Source organism: Condylura cristata, unplaced genomic scaffold, assembly GCF_000260355.1.
Source record: "Condylura cristata isolate star-nosed mole 26May11 unplaced genomic scaffold, ConCri1.0 scaffold00011, whole genome shotgun sequence".
NCBI lineage: Eukaryota > Metazoa > Chordata > Mammalia > Eulipotyphla > Talpidae > Condylura > Condylura cristata.
Genome location: NW_004567112.1, coordinates 474,388 through 480,573, shown reverse-complemented (window position 1 = coordinate 480,573; position 6,186 = coordinate 474,388).

Below are 6,186 nucleotides of genomic sequence, written 5' to 3'. Positions count from 1 at the left end.
AGGCCCGCGCCGTCAGCTGCTCAGCGGAGCGCCAGGCTGCCGCGCCCCGCAGGGCGCCAGGCGGCCCTCGACGCCCCCAGGGACGCTTTTCTGGGACAAAGTGACACATTCTGGCTTCACCCGTCAACTAAGCCCGCGCTGTCAACTCAAGCCGGCGGCTGCAAACGCTCACAGCACAGGGCCCGCTGCCGAGGCGAGACCGTGGGAAGGCGCATTCCAGACGCGACCGATAATGTCCAGGTGCAAAACCGTCCTCCAGAAGTCCAACGAGAGGAAGGACATTCCGCTCAGGGCCGCGCCATAAAACCAAGCAAGCGGCGTTCATTTAGGAAAGAGGTGATGACTTGTACCCTGAAACCTACAGGGCCACGCTGAGAGAAATTTTGAAGAGACGTGGACAAAGTGGCCCCACGGCCACGGCTGCCCACAGACTGAGCCCGCTGGGCAGCGGCACCCCGCAGCAGCGCGGCAGAGCAGACAAAGACGGAGCCGCTGGCTCACACGGGCGACAGCAGTCGCAAGGCCGCCTGGGGCGAGGCCAGGCTCAGCGCCGTCCGGCTGTCACCAGCCCCTGCAGCCTGAGTGCGACCCCCGCCGGGGAGTGACCCACAGGGAGCAGAGACCCCCGTCTCCCCGCGGCCCCCTCAGCAGTGGGTGTCACTGGAGCTGCCACTCTGCCTCTGGGGAAGCCTCTCACCCCCACCTCTGGCCTGCACCCCAGCTCCTGTGTGCATAGATAAATAAAACAGCCACTTAAAAATAAAACAGAGGTGAGTAAACTGGACTTCTTGACCATGAGAACAGGCTGTGCGCCCATGGATACCACCAAGAACGTAAGAAAGTCATCCACAGCCGGAGACGGGCTAGCTGCAAACTGCGTGTCTGGTCAGGGGCTGTGTCCAGGACACGCAAAGTCGTGACGTGCCCTTTCAGCGCGATGAGACGTTCAAACGTGGCCAGAGTCTGAACTGACACTTCTCCAAAGAAGACACAAAAAGGTCTAATATACACATTAACATAGTAGCTTTCAGACAAATGCAAATGAAAAGCACAATGAATAATGCATCCTGCCCAGTGAAGTGGCTGGGGAAAAAAAGGAACAAGAAGTGTTGGCAAGAATGTGGAGAAATTTGAAACTTCATCGATAGGTTTCTGGTTGATTAACTTTTATACTTTATAAGACGATAAAGACAGGTTGAAAAATAGTTTGCGCCTCAAAATGTTAAACACAAAGAACCACATTCTCCAACAATTCCGCTCGTGGGCATATACATAAGAAAGTGAAAGCATAGATTCACCTGTATACACATGCTCAGAGCTATATAGACCACAATTGCCAAGAAATGGAGGCCCAACGTCCACTAGATACAAAGCAAAGTATGATAGGATCTGCACGGCGGAGTATTAGCTGGCCGTGAAAAGGAGGGAACTCTGACATCTGCTACCGCGCAGATGAACCTCGCGAGAAGCCGGTCTCAGCCCGGTACCGACACGGGCTGTCTGAACAGGGGCGTCCAGAGGAGCAGCTGCGGGGAGCGGGGCGAGCGGAGAGGAACACGCTCTCCACCTGGGTCGAACTGGTGGCTGCGCTGAACTGTGACTGTCCCAGAGACCAGGAAGGGAATATCTTTAAAGGATGAACTTCTCGGCCTGTGAATTTTTATCTCAATAAATTCACTATTAAAAAGATGGGAGCTGGGCCCTCCCTGGGGGCGCAGCGGGTCAGAGCACAGCACTGAGAAGCTGAAGCCGCTTCCGCATGAGTTCGACCCCGCCTGCCCCGGAGGTGACCCCAGGGCGCGGCAGACCTCTCCTGACCCGCCCGCTGCTCCCCTCAGCACTGTGCTTCGTCGATCTGCCTGTTCTGCTCCCCGCTCTGTCCCTGGTGAAGCCTCTCACCCTTCACATCTCTGGCCTGTACCCCAGTTCCATATGAATAAATAAATATTTAAAAAAAAAATGGGTGCTTACATGTTCAATGTGGAGATACGGACGGAGTGACCTGATAGATAATCCGCCACCGCGTGGCGTGGCTTGTGGGTGGCCCCGCGCAACAAGCAGGGTGCTAGGTGACTAGGGAGCTGGGGGCCCTTGCGACGGCGGGACCCGCGCCCCTGGCAGAGGTGCGTGCTGCGCCCTCTGCCCGACTCCCTCTTGCCTCTTGCGAGCCGGGTTACGGCACACCTGTCTGTGAGCCGCACGCCCGCACGGTGTATCGTAGGCCGTAGCGTCTGCGTACTCAGTTTTGGGAAGTTCTGTCCGTCAGCGTCCTAAGTGGCCGAGCGAGGCGGCCTTGCTCCCGAGGGTGTAGGGAACTCGACTTCTGGCCCTGGCGGTCCTGTCTTCCACTCTGAAGGGGGCACATTTACTCCGAGGCCTCGGCAGGCCCCCCGGTGTGGCCCACTGCAGCCTCCTGCGAGGGACCTAGCCCCGTCTTCTGCGGGGCTCCCACTGCCTGCCCCTTCCTAGCGGCCTGCGGGGTGCCACGTGTGGGTGGGAATCGTGGCACCCTGGCAGCAGAGCAGAGCGAGGCGCCGGTCCGTTGTCTCCGTGGCGGCTAACACCGTCGCGTCCTAACTAAGGAGCATCCACCTGCTCCGAAGTCGCGGACAGTTCCGTTTGTTTGTTTTCCTCTTTGCTTTACTTCTAACAATTTGTGTCCGATTCATCTTGGATTCTCTGTTGCATAACAAGGGGACGAAAGTGCGCTCTTATTCTTAGAAGTTGACGTATTTTGATGCTCCTATACAAATTTAAATGTTATTCCCCACTTCTTCTTGGTGAGCATAGTAGCACATATCTGTGTTTTCCTGGTATGTATAAAGAAAATCAACTGTACCAACGTTTGCTCCTGTGTAATTAAATACAAAATTTCGGAACCAACTTGCTAATTTCAGAAAACCACGTGAGAACGCGCCTGGGGCTTTGCTGGAACGCGCTGGCTCTGCGCAGGGGCCGGGGAAGTGGGGTCCTCAGGGCCTGGTCTTGTACCAAGAAGCCCCACAAGCCCTCGGACTACCGGAACAGCCCTGAGTCTCGCACCACTGTGTGGTGCCGGCGTGGGGGCCGCGCACTCGTTCATTAGAGCCCGAAGCCCGGTGCCCAAGCAGCGAGCAGTTCCACGCCAGCCGTGGCGCTCGCCAGCACCCGCCTCTGGTGCCCCGCAGAGTCGGGGAGCCGCATGCTGGCTTCGCCCGTCGGGGCGCCCCGCGTGTCTCCAACTTGCCCCTGGCCTTGAAGAACAGGACCGGGTGAGCGCTCCGGACTCCAAAGTGGTCCTGCAGCAGCTTGAGTGGGCTGGGGGTGCCCTGCCCGGCGTGGGCTCTGACCCCCTCCCCGCCCGGCCCCCGCCTGGTCTGCAGTGTGCTGAGGGCAGCCCGGGGCGCCAGGCTCCGACTCGCAGCCAGGCCGACGCGCTGCCCGACGCCCAAGGCTCCGGCCGCGAGGAAGGCGCCGCCCTGTGCCCTCTGGTGGCCCCGGGAAGGACCCCGCCTGCAGACCCCGGCGCCCTGAGCCCGGCAGGCCGAGGCGGTGAGCACAGAGCGCGCGCCTGTCCCGGCCCGACGCGCCCTCTCTTCCGAGAGGGGAACACAGCGAGGAACGAAGACCGCAGCGACGACCGAAAAGCCTGCAGCGCTGCAGGCTGCGGCATGATGCCGTCTCCCCGTGCTACAGCTCTCCCGCGACAGCGTCCCCTGCCTTGGGTGGCCGTCCTGCGACAGCAGGCGCAGCCCTTTCGTCCTCAGCCCATCCTTCCCTACTCGCGCTTCCTCCTCCCGCCGTTTTCCCCTCTGCGAGAGGCCGCACACTAGCTGGCCCGATGCTGGACATTGGCCGCAGATGCTTGACGGAGCCCCTGTGGCACTAGCAGGAAAGCTCCCCTCCCCCGCCGCCGGGTGACGCGAGCTGGCCGCGGTTCAGACTGACGCGGGGTAAGAAATCATTTCCCAAACGTAACATCGGGAATATCATTAGCAATACTTGGCTGGTGGGACAGGTGCCGGGTGGCCTCGAAGGCCACTCTACAGCCAGGAACGAGGCTCCTCGGGCAACTCCAAAGTCGCAGAGCTGAGGGAACTTGTATGTGTCCACCAACTGGTTTGGACTGGTTTGCAGTAAACACAAATGCAGTAATGGGCATAAAATGCCACTAGGCAATTGTTGCGCTCGTGTTTTGTCTCTTGAAACAAAGCGGCTCACCGCATCGCTCATAGGGAAAATTCCTCAGCATAGCTGGACCTACTGGTCACACAGCTAAAGAGTTAATGTCCGCGTCCAGCCAGCAAGACCTGTCGTGTGAACATCCCACGGGCACCCTAGTTCACCCGTGGATCTCCCGGGTTTGCCGCCTTTAGCCTCCGACATCTCTGAGCTATTACTACAGCGATGCGGATGCCAATTCTCTCTTCTGATTTAATCAATTAATCAATTAACGACAAAAAGTGTTCATCTGAGAGTTTACCGACCTCGTGGGCACTTCTCACTTCCAGAATAACCATAGTTCTAGGCGATGGCCCTTCGGCAAGCGCGCATCCAACGGCCAGCAACGCAGAGGCGCGTGTCCGCTGGGAAGGTGGCCGGCCACGTCAGGCCCCACAGGCGGGGCGGTGCCGGCTTCTCTCCTCACGACGCACATCAAGCACTAAGCTCACCTGGACCCGGCACTAGAGCCATCGCTGTCATTCGCCGTTTGCTGGCGCTCCGGCCATCCCTCGTGTCCGAGGTCAGTTTAAGGGAGAAGGGGCGTTCACGCGGGGCTAGAAGACGGGCCATCCTGGACTTTCCTGGGAGCAGAGCTGGGCCGGGGGCGCGCCTCTGACTTGCACCCTGAAATGGCGCCCCCCCCCCCGAAGTTCAGAGGCGCCGACATGTCTGCGTGGAGATGCGACACACGGTCACTTTGCGGTCAATAGGACGCCTCCTGTTCAACCTGAGGCAAGGTCTCACTGAGCGATCAAAGTAATAATCCGCTCAAAGACAGCCCGGCAGCTTTGCGGATGGTATGAACGACCCAACTGACAAATGAGCAGCAGAAGTGAAAGACAATTCACCACAGAGGAGATCGCAAGGCCAACAGCCGTGGAAACAACGTCCACCCTCACGCCCAGTGAGGGAGAGGCAGTGAAAACCGCAGCGATGCCACAAGCACCCGGGACGAGGGAAGGGCGCATCCAGACCCGGCGCCGCGCCGCAGGGGTGCGGGCAGAGGGCAGCCCTGCGCTGTCGGCCGCGCGGAGTGGGCGGCCCTGGCCGAAGCAGCCCGCTCCACTGCGAGTCTGAAACCGGAAGGGAGGCGGCAACCCCACTTGGGCCTCTCCCCACAGAGCAGGGGCCGTCAGCTCCAAAATGCCCACAGCCTGGAAATGCGGGCAGGCAAGCGTCCACGGGTGGAGCATGGCTCAGGCGGTGGTGACCCCTGCGGGGAGCGCTGTGCAGCCGCGAGAAGGGGCGACGTGCGCCATTTCAGCGACGGGGCGGGAGGCGTTTGAGGCTGTGTGCAGCACAGTAAGCCAGAGCTGTAAAAACAAACACTGGAAGTTTGTGCAGCAGGCAATTCAACCATGTAAGATGCTTTCGAAACCCAACGGACATTGACAGACGTCCTGCAGCTAAGGGGGGCGGCGGGAAGGGACAGGGACAAGGGGACGCGAGGGGTCATGCAGGTGGGAAAACTGCACGACGGGCAGACAGACACGGGAAGCTGAATCTTTGGACGACGGGCCTGGCTCAGCACACTAGCTCCCTGAGCTGGCTCACTGGGCCAAGTCGAAACTGCTCTAAAAAAGCAACGGTTTAGGCGCCTGGCCAATATACTCAGAACAAAATCCAATGTTTGCCAGCTTCCCGCACTAGTGCAATCAAAACAAGACGGAAGACGGCGAGGACGCCCCTGGGGCTGGCCCCTCGCTGGTGCTCTCCTCTCGCCGGGCACGCCGGGCACGCCGGGCACACGCCCAGCCGGCCGTCAGGCCACAGCACTGCCCTGGCAGCTGCCGCCTGACGCTTCAGATGAGCGCGGCGCGCTCCTCTCCGCTGCCCGCGGCGCCCGGGGCTCGCCAGCCTGTGTTCCGAAGCCAAGAGTCCACGGCAGGCCTCGCTGGGCTCAGGCGATCGTAATGCCACCACGGAGGCGCGTGCTCGTGCTGGGCCCTCCACCCGGGGCCCTGGAAAGCCAATCGCCGCCGC